The sequence below is a fragment of the Theropithecus gelada genome, chromosome 4, assembly GCF_003255815.1.
Source record: "Theropithecus gelada isolate Dixy chromosome 4, Tgel_1.0, whole genome shotgun sequence".
Lineage (NCBI taxonomy): Eukaryota > Metazoa > Chordata > Mammalia > Primates > Cercopithecidae > Theropithecus > Theropithecus gelada.
Genome location: NC_037671.1, coordinates 54,778,966 through 54,793,455, shown reverse-complemented (window position 1 = coordinate 54,793,455; position 14,490 = coordinate 54,778,966). Strand labels below are relative to the sequence as shown.

Sequence of the window (14,490 nt, the reverse complement as noted above, 5' to 3'; positions counted from 1 at the left end):
AAAATGAGAAAAAGTGTGCATCTTACAATCAACCAAATATGATGATACAAAATTTATACCAATGGTAAGGGTTAACCCTTGACGTGCTGCTGGCTCAGTCAAAATTGGTCGGGGAATCGGGGGGGATGTGTACTCATGAGTGTCTAGCTAGGGAAGGCAGAGGCCAAGGTGCGAAGGTGAGAGTGTTGCTTCTGGAGCTCCTAGAAGCCAAGCTAAGGGATGTGAACTTCCTCTAGCAGGCAGTCACGGAAGGTTTCCTGGCATAACAGTACGATGCTGGTGTCTCTGAGCATGTGCTCGCCTGGCATCTGAAACAGTATTTATGACTCCATCTCATATCAAAGCATGAAGGATCACTCCCCTCTTGCCCAAGACAGTTGGAATGGAGCAGTTGTTGAGGTCATCTTTGACTAGCACTGGTCAGTGCATTTATCCTGGTTACAAGTGTGGACACACTCAAAACACGGCTTTATTTTAGTAAGGAGCTCAGGTTTACTCATCCTGATGGGCAGGGCACATGTGTCCTCTGCGTCCTCAGGTGATGGACAAGCCCTCTTTGCGCCCTCCCCGAGACTTTGCCCTAGGGTCCCCAGAGGCAGCAGGGATTACACCAAAGGCTTATTCTGGACAGAGGAAAAGGTTGCACAGATAGAGTCTTTAGATGTCACCAAAGATCAGTGTTGCCTCTTATTTCTTCCCTTTGCCTAGGGCTGGCCCTGAGTCCAGAAAATTTGAAGAGCTTTCTGAATAGTTTTATCATTAGGAAAAAAATGACAGCATCACCAGATGAAAAAGGCCCTGAGAAATTTCCTCAAATCCCCTAATTTTTCTGATTAGAAAACAGAGACTTGGGAAATGAATGTGTCTGACCTGAGGTAACCCACCTAGAAACAGCAGAGCCGGGCTGGGATCCAGGTTTCCTGCCATCCCCAGGGCATGCCAGGAAAGGCAGCTGAATGAGTGCAGAAAGCCCCTCCCCAGGCACAGTAGGGGTCTCTGTCTCTTGCTAACCTGGGGCCTTGGAAAAGTCACTTAACACATTTCTCTTTCCTTTTTTTTGAGACGGAGTCTTATTCTTGTTGCCCAGGCTGGAGTGCAGTAGCGCAATCTCGGCTCACTGCAACCTCCGCCTCCCAGGTTCAAGCAATTTTCCTGCCTCAGCCTAACGAGTAGCTGAGATTACAGGCACGCACAACCATGCCCGACTGATTTTTGTATTTTTGGTAGAGACAGGGTTTCATCATGTTGGCCAGGCTAGTCTTGAACTACTGACTTCAGGTGATCCACCCGCCTCGGCCTCCCAAAGTGCTAGGATTTACAGGCATGAGTCACCGCGCTGGGCCTTTTTTTTTTTCTTTTTTTGAGACAGATTCTTGCTCTGTTGCCCAGGCTGGAGTGCAGCAGTGCAATCTTGGCTTACTGCAACGTCTGCCTCCCAGGTTCAAGCGATTCTTGTGCCTCAGCCTCTGGAGTAGCTGGGTTTACACTACACCCAGCTAATTTTTGTATTTTTAGTGGAGACGGGATTTCACCATGTTGGCCAGGCTGGTCTTGAACTCCTGACCTCAAGTGATCCGCCCATCTCCCAAAGAGATAGGATTACAGGCATGAGCCACAGCGCCCAGCCTTCCATTTTCTTGGCTATAAAATGAGGCTAGTAATAGTACCTACTACAGAGCCTTGTTGGAAAGATTAAGGGTTAGCCCTTAGACCTGCCAGGGAATAATTGCCCCTACAGAGCTGTCATATTGCTGTTACTGTTTTATGCAATCCCAGGCTGCCTCCATCACCTCGCTCCTGCTATCAAGATGAAGGTCTGCACTTTGAGACTTAGGGACAGAGGCATCTATGGAATTTGCTCCCTTTGCTAATCTGGCAAAGTCAACAAATCATGTCTGTTCAACCCGAGAGGAGCCTCTGGAGATGTTAGGTCACGGCATGGAGCAGTTTCATGTAAGAAGCATAGAGTGCTGGATGGAGGGAGAGTCAACAGCCCAGCCGGGGAGTAGAAGAGGCTTTCTGAGAGCTCTGGGAGGCCAGTTGAGTGTGGAAAGGAAGGGAAAGGGGTGCATGAGCTATGAGGGGGCCTGGGTGAGGGCACTTGGCATGGGGGCAGAGTGTAGAAGGCCAGGAAGGGGGAATGTGATGTGGGCATTTGCGTCTAGAAAAGAAGGGGACTCAGTGCCTGTGAAAAGAATCATTTTCTGTGGGGCTCAGGAAGGGCCTCTCACAGGAGATATCCTACATGGGGCTCCAGGCCTTGGCTGTCTTCCCAGGGAAAGGTGGTGTTTGCCATGGGGAACTTGCACACTGCATGGCTTAATTCAGAGACCAATGGTGCCCACTCCTGTCTCTGGCACTGCTAGTCTCCCTGAGCCTTGTTCAGCTGGGAACAAACATGCTCTTTCCTTGAACCACACTCTTCAAATGTCTCAATGCAAGACATTGAGGTCAGGGCAGAAGTGGAATAGAGGGGCATGGTAGCTATGAATAATGTTGGAGTAAGGGGAAGTGAGAACCATGAGGGAACTATTTCAAAGAAATGGGCACTTGGCACTGGGCTTTGGTGGGGCCCTGGGACTGCCGGCCAGCCCCAGACCACTGGTCATGCAGACATGGCTATTCAGAAAAGCTGGACATAGTCCAAGGCAAGGCCCTCTTGGAGAGAAGAATTTCAAAATTAAAAACAAAACCAAATGAAAGCACAATCAACTCCCTCTCCTCTTTTTCCCACCCCTAGTTAAATAGTACAGTCTACACTGTTGAAAAATCACATCTCAGGAACAGCACACACTTTCTGACAGCATCTGCCAAGATTTCCGATGAGGCTGATAGAAACGCGTTCCATTTTCATGTTGGATAATGAGTAGATGGGAGTCCTTGCACATCTGTTCAGGCAAGATAATGATAATATTATTACTAGAGGCATTGTGCTGCAAATACAATCTATTTTTTGTCTCTCCCATCCCCTGCTCATGTTCCTCTCTTTCCTCCCTTCTCTTCTTACTGTTGTGTGTCTCCCTTTTTCTCATGTTTCCTTTCTTGCTCTCACCTTTCCTCTTCTCTTTTCACTTCTGTCCTCACCTAGGTGTCCTGCTCAGCTTGCAGAAACCCATGGGACAAAGTGAGGAATTCCCTTCAAATCAGGAGCAGGATTGCCAAGAAGGCACGGTGGGCAGGGGTTGGCTGCTGAGATCATGATAGACGGGAGCCTTTGGGTCCTTCCTTGCAGGCGTGGTGATTCCTACTGTAAAGGACCCTCTCCTACTTGTCAGCAAAAGTCCTTCAGCCCAGTCAGAGAAACCGCCAGACCTGCCCCATGCCCAACATCATCAGCAAAGAATCAGGGAGACAGCAATGTGACCAGCCAATTCCTGACAAAGGGACAACAGATGCAAAGGGTTTAACACTTTTAACATCTAAGAATGTTTTGCATCATAACAGGACACTTCTGGATGCCCAACCAATTTATAAAGAAACACAATTTTAAAACTATATAAGCACGAAGAATCAGAATGTGGGGTTGAACTTCAGAGTCAAGGAGAGCCCGTCCTTGTGTTTTCCAAATAATTCATTCATTCATGTTTGTCAACAAATATTTACTCAGTACCTACTCTGTGGCAGGCAATGATGGTTACTGTCTCATAGATGGAAAGCTATGATCCCTGCCTTTCAGGGTCTTAAAGTCTACTCCAAGGCAAACTTCTACCAAATCTAAACATAACTTTGGTCCTGAACATCTTTTACTTGGAAGCAGAATCCACTTGGGGCATCTTCACTATGGAATTACCTTGGGTATCAACATAAAGATGGAATGGTACAGATTTCCACACTTTGGTCCATTAATCCATCCACCCAGCCACCTTTCTACACAACCAACCATCCATTCACCCATTCATCCATCTACCTACTACCCACCGATCCACTCATCCACACATGCATCCATCCACCCACACATCCATCACTCATCCATTTACCTATCCATCCATTTATCCTCTGCTCACTCATCCTTCATCCTTCCAAGCACGTGGTAAGAGTTCATTTATTAGTCCAGCAGGGAGCGGGGCATATCTAACCAATTACTGTGGTAGAGAGTTGTGTAAAGCAGAACACTGGTAGTTGCATGCATTGTCTGTGCCTGATAATTAACAAGCGAATGGTTCCTGAACACTGGGCTGTGATCTGAAAAGCAGAGATGGGATGAATTGCAAGGACTGGTAACAAGGTTCACAGAGAGATGCCTAATTTTAATCGAGATAGTTTCTGAGTTTCTCTGCGGCCTAGGAGACAGCTGCTCAGAGACGGCAGGCACGGCAGTTGAGTAACAGGGGTTCATGAGTTGTGTTTTGGCTCATGGAAATCTTCTTTCCACGGAGTTCTTTCTATTGAACTTTTCCTCAGTGTGATGGCATACTGCATCCTAACAGCGTCCCTCTGATAATTATTGCTTTCTCTGTGTACATAGAACAACTAAGGGCCAGCACAGTGGCTCACACCTGTAATTCTAGCACTTTGGGAGGCAGAGGTGGGAGGATTGCTTGAGCCCAAGAGTTTGAGACCAGCCTGAGCAACATAGTGAAATCTTGTCTCTACAAAAAAATTTTAAAAATTAGCTGGGCATGGTGGCATGCGCCTGTGGTTCCAGCTACTGGGAAGGCTGAAGTGGGAGGATCACTTGAGCCTGGGAGGCCAAGGCTGCAGCGAATCGTGATCATGCCACAGCACTCCAGCCTGTGCAACAGAGTGAGACCCCATCTCAAAAAAAAAAAGAAAAAGAAAAGAAAAGAAAAACTAAGGAATAAGCATATTTGTCAGCAGCTTAAGTTTCTAATACACTTTTCATCCAAACATGCCTCCCAAATTAGGCCAGGCGCGGTGGCTCACACCTGTAATCCCAGCACTTTGGGAAACTGAAGGGGGCGGATCACCTGAGGTCAGGAGTTTGAGATCAGCCTGGCCAACATGGTGAAACCCCAGCTCTACTAAAAATACAAAAATTAGCCAGGCGTGGTGGCACACACCTGTGATCCCAGCTACTCAGGAAGCTGGGACAGGAGAATCACCTGAACCTGGGAGGTAGAGGTTGCAGTGAGCTGAGATCGCACCACTGCACTCCAGCCTGGGTGACAGAGTGAGACTCCGTCTCACAAACAAACAAACAAACAAACAAACAACAACAACAAAAAACAAAGATGTCTCCCAAATTAGAGGAAAACAGTGCCTGAAATTGTTCCCTTGCTTCCCAAATGTCACATCCCAGTATTTTTCTGGTGGTCGGAATTCTGGCTGAAGTTTACTCATGTCTAGTGTCAAGTTGTGTCCTTTTTTTTTAAGTCTGTTTTTAACAATGCTCCCCTCTTGCCATCTGAAAGTCCGGTGGCACATTCATTAGTTGCCGGGAATTGCTCTGTCTCTAGCTGAATGAGAGCTGGAAAGGGGAAACTGGGCGCAGTGGTCAGAGCCCTGGAGCTGTCAGGAGTCCCGGTTCCCACGCCTACTCTGCCACTGAGTCACTAGTGGCCACTGGACAAGGGACTTGGTTTTTCTGAGTTATCGCCTGTCTGCTAAAGGAGAACAGGCATAGGGTTCAGAGGCAGTGCTGGGAGCAACAGACCAGGAGGGAGGGGGGCCTGTTTTCAACCCTGCTCATGAAATCCTTACTAATGGCAGCAAGATCTGAGCCTTCCTTTCTTTGCTTCTAAAGTGAGAAAGTGGATCTATAATGTTTAAGGTAGTTTCTTTTTTTCTTTTTTGAGAGACACAGTCTTGCTCTGTTGCTCAGGGTGGAGTACAGTGGACCGATCGTAGTTCCCTGCAACCTCCATCTCCTGGGTTCAAGTGATTCTCCTGCCTCACCTTCCCAAGTAGCTGGGACTACAGGTGTATGCCACCACACTCAGCTAGTTTTTGTATTTTTAGTAGAGACAGGGTTTCACTTATATGTGGGCCAGGCTGGTCTCGAACCTCAGGTGATCCACCTGCCTCGGCCTCTCAAAATGCTGGGATTACAGGCATGAGCCACCGTGCCCAGCCCTAAGGTAGTTTCTAATACCTCAAATCTTAATTGCATTCACTCTTATATTTAGCATATTTGATGCCAAGAGGAGATATTTTTTTCTTAATTTTTTTTTTTTTTTTGTAGAGATGGGGTGTCTCCCTATATTGCCCAGGTGATTCTCAAACTCCTGGGCTCAAGTGACCCTCCTGCCTTGGCCTTCCAAAGTGCTGGGATTACAGGCATAAGCCAACATGCCCAGCCCTGGAGCAGATCATTTTTAACCCCTTGCTCCTCTCAATGAAAATGAAAAGAATGCCACACACACACACACACACACACACACACACACTGCATGCCATGAAACAAATGATAGTATTGGCATTATGCCCTCTATTTCACTAGCTTAAGTTTTAAACACAAATAAAAGGTTCAAGTGGTCATGTAGAATGACAGAATTAAAGTAACCAGTCCTGTTTCTTTGTCTTTACAATCGCCATGCTATCACCGTTTGAAATTTTTAGTTTAAACACAAGAATCTGTAGTACCAGATTGGAGAAGTGAACTGTGTCCCAAACAAACTCAGATGATTCCAATAGGGTATGAACAAATATGTGTACCTGACACTGCACACATCAGAGGATGATTGGGTACATGAGTTTCTAGGACTAACTTGCATGTAGAATGCAATGTTTAATTTTTTTTTTAGTTTTTTGAGACAGGGTCTCACTTTGTCACCCGGACTGGAGTGCAGAGGTACAGTGATGGCTCACTGTAGCCTTAACCACCTGGGTCAAGCTATCCTTCTGCCTCAGCATCCCCCTCCCCCAGTAGCTGGAACTACAGGTGCATGCCACCATGCCTGGCTAATTTTTTTTTTTTTTTCAGTAGAGATGAGGTCTTGCTATGTTGCCCAGGCTGGTCTTGAAATCTTGAGCTCAAGCAATCCTCTGTCCTTGGCCTCCCAAAGTGCTGGGATTGCAGGCATGAGTCACTGCACCCAGCCTGCAAAGTTCATTAAAAGATAAATAATAAAAATATGCTAAGTTGAAATTTACATACATATTATTAAGATTCTAAACAGCAATTGTTTAGAACTTAGACCGAAAGATTTGGAGGAGGGGAGGAAGTATTTTATTCCTAAAATTGTTTAGCATGTGCAGCACATGGTGATAATAAAAAAGCGGATCAATTTTCAGTCAATTTTAACATTAAAGCTTTTATTTTGAAATATTTTTAGGTTTACAGGAGAATTACAGAAATAGTAGAGAGATTTCCCACATACCTTTCATCCAGCTTACATGACCATGGTACATTTATCAAAACAGAAATTAACATTGGTACAATACTATTAACCAAACTACAGACTTTATTTGAATTTTATCAGTTTTTCCACTAATATCTTTTTTCTCTTCCAGGGCTAAGTCCAGGATAGTACATTGCATTTAGAGCTGTATCACTGCTTTAAAATTCTTCCCAAATTCACAATCCCTCATTGCCTGCCCTGGGGGCTGACCACTTCCAGCTCCCCTACTCCACTTGCCTTGATATACCCCTGATTCCACTAAATTTTTGTGGTATTGGGGGTAAGAAGATCTAATGGCCTCAAGGTAGCAATGGTGTGTTAAAATTTTTTTTTAAATAAAAACAAAATAAAAGAAGATCTAATGGTTGTGAAGTCTCATCCTTTGGTGAAAGCTGCTGTTGAGCCTGATACAATATATTCAACTGCCAGAGCACAGATACTTCTACTTTGTCTAGCTGGAGATTCTTTAGCCAGGTACTCCTTGACAGTGACTGTTAGGTAAATGACATTTGCAAGGTTTAAGTGCCGAGTGCACAGAAATCAGAAAGCAAGGCTTGTTTTAGGCAAATGTGCCACATATCTTGTAAGGTAAAGATTTAGATAAAAATATAACTGGTGAAATGCACTGAAAAAAAAAAATCCTGGCATAGACACTCTGGATGCCTGCTCCATATAAATTCTCCATTTTTCTTTTCATCAGAGTTCTTGTTTTGTTCGGGTAAAAGGTAGCCAGGCTCTTCAAAGGAGGCTGGACTTTTTCTCAGCCTCTCTGAGGACGCATTCTTGGTAAAGTTAATCTAATCACATCAATACCATTCACTTTGCCAACGATTGGTTTAGAAATGGGCATGAGATACAATCTGGTCAATAAGGCATGAGGAGAAGTCTGAGGTTTCTAGGAAAGTTTTCTTCACTCTTCAAAAGTCCCTTTCCTTCTTGTCTGAATTTTGGGTCTTGTTGTTTGAGTTATTCTGTGTTAAAGGATAGAATACCTGGAGCTGTTGCAGCCACTTTGTAACCATGAGGGGTAAGCCTGCAACAAAAGCAAACAAGTTTCAAAGTGGGTGGATAGTGAGATCCTGGTCTTTGATGCATTACTTATCCCTAGGAATGAACTAAGTCTGGGCTTCTTGTTACGTGAGAAAATACATTTTCCACTTTGGGGAAAGGACAGCTACTGGAAAGAATTCATCAACACAAAAGCATGCTGTGCTCCAAGTAGATAAGGTTGGGGATAGTGGTCATTCTTACACAGCCCATGGCAACAGCATCTCTCATTCAATCATGCATTCAACCAATATCTGATGAGAACATAAGATGTGGGACTCTTGTGCTTTATGCTGTTGGACTATGACAGTACTCCATGGCAGGATTCATGCCTTGAAGGATTGCACCATGTAATGAGGGGTAAAACTCATAGACAAACATACCGATTGCAGGAGGACCTGGTCCTAGCTGATAGCTACACACAAATTGCTGTGTCGATGCCCCCAGACTAATGCCATGAAGCTTAGTGATAGAAGAGGTGCACACTCTTTGTCTTGAAAGATGGTTAACATTGAGAGGTGAACAAAAACACACAGACATAGGGATCGGAAACCATAAGTTCTGCTTTTTTAAAGAGGGAGTAATCTAATTTAGTTAAGAGTTGAGGCCGATTGCAGTGGCCCATGACTGTAATCCCAGCACTTTGGGAGGCTAAGGTGGGCAGATCCCTCGATGCCAGGAGTTCAAGACCAGCCTGACCAACATGGCAAAACCCTATCTCTACTAGAATACAAAAATTAGCCAGGCATGGAGGCACATGCCTGTAATCCCAGGTACTTTTGAGAGACTTGAACCCAGGAGGCAGAGGTTGCAGTGAGATAAGATCATGTCACTGCACTCCAGCCTGGATGACACAGCAAGGCTCTGTCTCAAAAACAAAACAAAAAAAAAAAAAAAAAAAAAATGGATAGAGCCGAATTGTCGGCAGCCATGACTAGATAGGTAGAGAGGGAGAGGTAGTGCCTGCCTGACAGTGCTGTGCTTTAGGAAGCCTGAGCAGGCTGAAGTGTGGTCCAGCAAAGGGAACCCTGTGCTGAGAGCCTAACAGGCTGGTCTGAGTCCAGCTTCAGCTACCTACTCATTATGTGGCCCTTGGTCAGTCATGTCTCAGAACAGCTACAAGAAAGGGCTGGTAATAACTGTCTTACCTCCTTCACAGGGTGACTGGAAAGTGCAATATAAATGTAAGGGGTTGTTATTTCCTCCACATCCAGATGGAACTGTGTTCGCCCATTTCTAGGTCCCTGATCCTTGTCAGGAGAGTTTTCCCTTTTGTTCCTATTGCTGGAGCCACCCTCCGGTCTCCTCCTCGGTTTCATCACTGATCTCCCGTATCTCAAGTATTTTCAGTATTTCCCTGTCTCCTGGTTTTTCCTGTCTCCAAATATGTTCCAATCCCAAAAATTAAATATAATTTAAAGATCCTTCCTTAGATCTTCCATAGCCCTCAAAACACCACCCATTTCTCTTTTTCTCACAAAACATTTTTTTTTTTTTTTACAAATAGACCTTTTTACCCACCTCCTTTTCTCAACTTCTACCTACTGTTAAGCCCACTCCAATGTTCAATTAAGTGGTCTCTAAAAGCCAGGATGGCTGAATCTAGGGGCTTCATCTCATTCTCGTTCTGCCTGATTCAACCCGTCCTTAATGAAATTCTTATGTCGTGGCTTCCTCTACGCCACCCTTTCCTTTTCCTCATCTTCCCCCATTCTGAGTGTTGGGGTTCACCAGGATTCTGCTGAACTCAGACTTTTTCTCATTCTCTCAGGAACACTCATGTCACCTGATAACTTCAACAGTCCTACTGAAGATGAACTGAAAATACTTTAGTTGTGATTTTCCCTCCCCAAATTCAATCCAACAGTTTCCAACTGAGCTGTCAAAGTGTTCCATGGCTCCTCAACCTCAGCTTGCTCAAAGTGGAGGCCACCTTCTTCTCCTCCCTTAAACATGCTCTTTATCTGCTATTCCAAATAAATTTTTTAATGGTCCCACCATCATTTCTGTCATCCCAGATGCAAGTTCTGACTCATTCAACTCCCTTTTATTCTTACTGCTACTGTTTTTTGAGAAGTGCTAGCCAGACACAGTGGATCATGCCTGTAATCCCAGTACTTTGGGAGGTAGAGGCAGGAGGATCACTTGAGCCCAGGAGTTCGAGACCAGCCTAGGCAACATAGGGAGACCCTGTCTCTAAAAAAAAATAAAAATTAGTCAGGCATGGTGGTGTGCACTTGTAGTTGCAGCTACTCGGAAGTTGAGGCAGGAAGACCACTTAAGCCCAGGAGGTTGGGGCTGCAGTGAGCCGTGATTGCATCACTGTACTCCAGCCTGGGTGACAGAGACCCTGTCTCAAAAAAAAAAGAGAGAAGTGTTCATTACTTTACTGGACTGTTATAATAGTTTCCAAAGTGGTCTTCCTGTTTAAATCAGGATGGTCTTCCATACTCCTGACAGTTCTTCTCTAAAGACAGATCTGGTCATGCTTAAAAGCTTTCCATTTCTTGCCGGGAGCAGTAGTTCACGCCTGTAATCTCAGCACTTTGGGAGGCTGAGGCGGGCGGATCACCTGAGGTCGGGAGTTCAAGACCAGCCCGACCAACATGGAGAAACGCTGTCTCTACTAAAAATACAAAATTAGCCAGGCGTGGTGGCACATGCCTGTAATCCCAGCTACTCGGGAGACTGAGGCAGGAGAATTGCTTGAACCCGGGAGGCGGAGGTTGCGGTGAGCAGAGATGCTGCCATTGCACTGCAGGCTGGGCAACAAAGGCGAAACTCCATCTCAAAAACAAACAAACGAAAAGCACCAACTTTCCATTCCTTCCCATTGTTTGCAGAATAAAGTCACAATTCTTTATCACAGTATGCAAAACCTGCCACAATCCAGCTCTGTCTTAACTCTCCAAATTCATCTACCACACCTTTTCTGCATTCTCTGACAGTACAATCTGTCAGGTAAAGGCCCAGCCCAAATGACCTCCTCCCCACACCCCCAGACAGAATTAAGTTACCTTTTGCTTGTACTCAGAGCGTGTATATTTCAGGTTATTCTTAAGAGTCACCAGCATCACACTGAATTGTAATGATGTCTCAGTCTATTCTAAAAGATTGTAAGCTGGCCGGGCGCGGTGGCTCAAGCCTGTAATCCCAGCACTTTGGGAGGCCGAGGCGGGTGGATCACGAGGTCAGGAGATCGAGACCATCCTGGCTAACATGGTGAAACCCCGTCTCTACTAAAAATACAAAAAAAAAACTACCCGGGCGTGGTGGCGGGCGCCTGTAGTCCCAGCTACTCGGAGGCTGAGGCAGGAGAATGGCGTGAACCTGGGAGGCGGAGCTTGCAGTGAGCCGAGATCGCGCCACTGCACTCCAGCCTGGGTGACACAGCGCGAGACCCCGTCTCAAAAAAAAAAAAAAAAAAAAAAAGATTGTAAGCTTAGCAGTATTAACTACTTCTTGCTGTATAAGAAATTACAATAAAATTTAGTGGTTTAAAATAGCATATATTTATTCTCTTCCAGGTGCAGTGGGTCAGGAATTCAGGAGTGGCTTACCTGGCTAGTTCTGGCTCAGGGTCTCTCATGAAGTTGTAGTCAAGAGATTAGCAGTGGCTGATGTCATCTGAAGGCTTGACTGGGGCTGGAAAATCTGCTTCCAAGGTGGCACACTCATGCCTGGCAAGTCAGTGATGGTTGTTGGCAGGAGGCCTTAGCCATATGGAGGACATGCCTCCACAGGACTATGAGTATCCTCACAAAGTGGCAGCTGGTTTCCTCCAGAGGGAGTGACCTGAGAGAAAGCAAGCAGAAACCCCAAATGCCTCTTCTAGCCTAGTCTTGGAAGTCACATACCATCACTTACGCTATATTCTATCTGTTAGGAGTAAGCCACTAAGTCCAGCCCACACTCAAGGGGAGGGGAATGAATTGCCTCTTTTTGACAGGAGGAATATTGAAAAACTGGAGGACATACACTCATATGCCATGTAATGATGTTCTGGTCAAACAATATATATAACAGTTGTTCCACAAGATTGCAATGGAGCTGAAAATTTCCTATCACCTAGTGATGTCATAGCCACTGTAACACGGTAGGGCAATGCATTAACCACGTGTTTCTGGTGATGCTGGTGTAAACAAACCTACTGTGCTGCCCATAGTATAGTAGTGTAGTGTAGTGTAGTGTAGTGTAGTGTAGTGTAGTGTAGTGTAGCAAAAGGCCGGGTGCAGTGGCCTGTAATCTCAGCAATTTGGGAGGCCCAGACGGGCAGATCACTGAAGGTCAGGAGTTCGACACTAGCCTGGCTAACATGGTGAAACCCTGTCTCTAGTAAAAATACAAAAATTAGCAGGGGGTGGTGGAGGGCACCTGTAATCTCAGTTACTAGGGAGGCTGAAGCAGGAGAATTGCTTGAACCTGGAAGGAGGAGGTTCCAGTGAGCCAGATGGCGTCACTTCACTTCAGCTTGGGCAATAGAGAATCTGTCTCAAAAAACGGCGGATCACTTGCGGTCAGGAGTTTGAGACCAGCCTGGCCAACATGGTGAAACCCCCATGTCTACTAAAAAATACGAAAATTAGCCATGTGTGGTGGCACACACCTGTAGTTCCAGCTACAGGCTGAGGTATGAGAATTGCTTGAAGCTGGGAGGCAGAGGTTGCAGTGAGCCAAGATCTCGCCACTGCACTCCTGCCTGGGCGACAGAGTTAAGACTCTGTCTCAAAATAATAATAATAATAATAATAATAATAATAATAATAATAGCAGCGGTGGGGGTAACTGTTAAATTCAACCATCTGAACCTATAAATAAACCAATTGTAAAAAGTTCAACCTCACAGACGTGGCCGCATGTTGAAAATTTGAACACATCTTCACAACTGGAAAATCGAGGTGCTTCACAATTCTTGATCTTTTCTGTTCCTCACAAGACGAAGGTTCAACTTTGAGAAAGGTCAGTCTTGAAGTTAAATGAGGTTTAGTCCAATCTAGGCACTACTTTTTCATTTCCTTGAGAGTCAGATAAGGGAATTACAGACCCAAGACTGTATGCTAAGTAAGGTGGAGTGTAAATTGAGGAAGTAAAATTTCTCTAGGAACTCTATCCTTTCTCAATCACATTCCACCCCGTGCCACTTTTAAAAAATCATATTTACTTAGAAGTGAAACAACTGTGGACCTAATAAAAAATGGAATAGGAATTAGTTTTTTGTTAATTACGTAATTTCTGCACATCTAGAAAGTAACTGACTCCTTCATTACTGGTAGGATTAAATCCAATATTTGAGAATATAAATTAATTTATTAAAAACACCTTTTGTCCTTCCAGGAGTACTTTTAAGACAATATTAAATAGAAACTTTCAATGAGAAAGTGCCTTCCTTTTTTGCTTCTTCTGTGTTTATTCTTCCACTTCTTCTGATTAATATGTAAGGTAGACTTTCGGTGAGATGTGTGTAGCTAATAAATGGTGGCATGAGGTTCCCAAAAGTTACTGGGCAAAACTGCAATCATCCACCCTCTCCCCGCATTGGAGGGAAAGCTCCCCTAAGGCAGGGTCTTTCGGTGTGTTGATCTGCGCATTCACACAACCTGAACCGTGCCTAGCCCACTGCAAGTTCTCGATAAATACTTGAGTAATCTCCATTCACTGATCGTCCGTGCAGGGCGCTGTGGCCAGCGAAAAGGCCGGTTCGCAGCTTCCCTGCTTCCGCCGCACCCGCGCTGCCCTCAACCCCCAGGGCCACAGCCCGCAACCCCGAGAGCATCCGGCTGCCCGGCCACCCCCGGGGCGCTCGCTGCCTCCCGGGCCTGCCCTTGCCGCGGAGGAAGGAGCAGAGCGAGGAGTGGGAAACCTGGGCCCACTTCCTGTCCGGGCAGGCCCGGGCGCCCGCCTCCTCCGCGGCCTGCTTTCTCCGCCGTGAGCGGCTGAGCCCCCGGCCCCGAGAATGCGGCCGGGCGCGGCGCTGGCGCGGGACGAGGAGGAGCCGGGTCCCGCTCGCCGCCCCCGGACGCCTCCGCCCCGGCCGCCAGCGCGTGCCCAGCGGCTAGAGGGTTAAGCGCGCGGAGGGCGGGGCCGGGCGCGCCGAGTGCGGGCCGCGGGCTGGGCGGGGGCTGCGGCCGGGGGCGGTTACGGG

General features: G+C 46.1%; 1 long non-coding RNA gene across 1 annotated transcript; it reads right to left on the bottom strand.

The window, feature by feature from the left end:
* Positions 1-7,194: 7,194 nt before the first annotated feature.
* LOC112622270 lies at positions 7,195-14,485 on the bottom strand. The gene is made up of 3 exons (XR_003118964.1): positions 13,188-14,485; positions 11,909-12,143; positions 7,195-8,334 (listed from the first exon to the last, which is right to left on the bottom strand). It is a non-coding gene; the product is annotated as an uncharacterized LOC112622270 (long non-coding RNA).
* Positions 14,486-14,490: the final 5 nt, after the last annotated feature.